We start from the raw sequence: 1,188 nt of genomic DNA, 5'->3' as shown, positions 1-1,188 counted from the left end.
GTAATGTTACAACTTTTTTCATGTAATTTTCGCGATTTTAATCTTGTAATGTTACAACTTTATATTTGTAATTTTACGATTTTATTCTTGTAATTATACGACTTTATTCTCTTAATGTTACGACTTTATTCTCGTAATTTTACAGCTTTATCCTCTAAATTTTACGACATTATTATCCGAATTTAAAAAAAATAATAATTTCATGACTCTATTCTCGTAATGTTACAACTTTTTTCTCATAATTTTCGCGATTTTAATCTTGTAATGTTACAACTTTATATTTGTAATTCTACGATTTTATTCTTATAATTATACGACTTTATTTTCTAAATGTTACGACTTTATTCTCGTAATTTTATGACTTTGTTGTCATAGTTTTCTGACTCTATTCTCCTAATTTTACAACTTTATTGTCATAATTTTTGACTTTATTCTCGTAATGTTACAACTTTATTCTCTTAATTTTACAACATTATTCTCCAAATTTTTTTTTTCCATTATTTTATGACTTTATTCTCCTAATGTTACAACTTTTTTCTCATAATTTTCGCAATTTTAATCTTGTAATGTTACAACTTTATATTTGTAATTTTACGATTTTATTCTTATAATTATACGACTTTATTTTCTTAATGTTACGACTTTATTCTCGTAATTTTATGACTTTGTTGTCATAGTTTTCCGACTTTATTCTCGTAATTTTTTAGACTTTAATCATAATTTTGCGACTTCATTCTCATAATGTTACGACCTTTTCTCGAAAAAGAAGAAAAAAAATCTCTAGCCTGACCCTAATAATCTGTCATCCCGATGGAAGCGCCTAGAAGTGGCTCTACCGAATGACCATTCTCAATAATCAATGGATCATTATTTATACCTAAAACTAATACGTTTGCATTAATTTAATATATTTTGAGTTAATCAGTAAAAAAATTTAAACAATAATTTAATCTGAAAAACTCACATGGAGAGGTTTTTGGACGTAATTGTATCAATATATTAGAAAAATTTTATTGATACAATTACTTAAACTTTTGGCGCTCAGACCTCAGCAGGAAACATAGCGCTTAATTTTGATAGATATTCATGAACAGGATTAAAGAATATGGCTGTTTCCCCCCCAGTCCTGAAACTGGTGGTGGAGTGGAGATAGATGGAGTTGGTCAGTCTGTAGACTGCTGGTTGGAG

The sequence above is a fragment of the Cyprinodon variegatus genome, unplaced genomic scaffold (assembly GCF_000732505.1).
Source record: "Cyprinodon variegatus isolate N-32 unplaced genomic scaffold, C_variegatus-1.0 Scaffold257, whole genome shotgun sequence".
Classification (NCBI taxonomy): domain Eukaryota; kingdom Metazoa; phylum Chordata; class Actinopteri; order Cyprinodontiformes; family Cyprinodontidae; genus Cyprinodon; species Cyprinodon variegatus.
The sequence above is the reverse complement of the archived record's forward strand: the minus strand, read 5'-3'. Positions refer to the sequence as shown.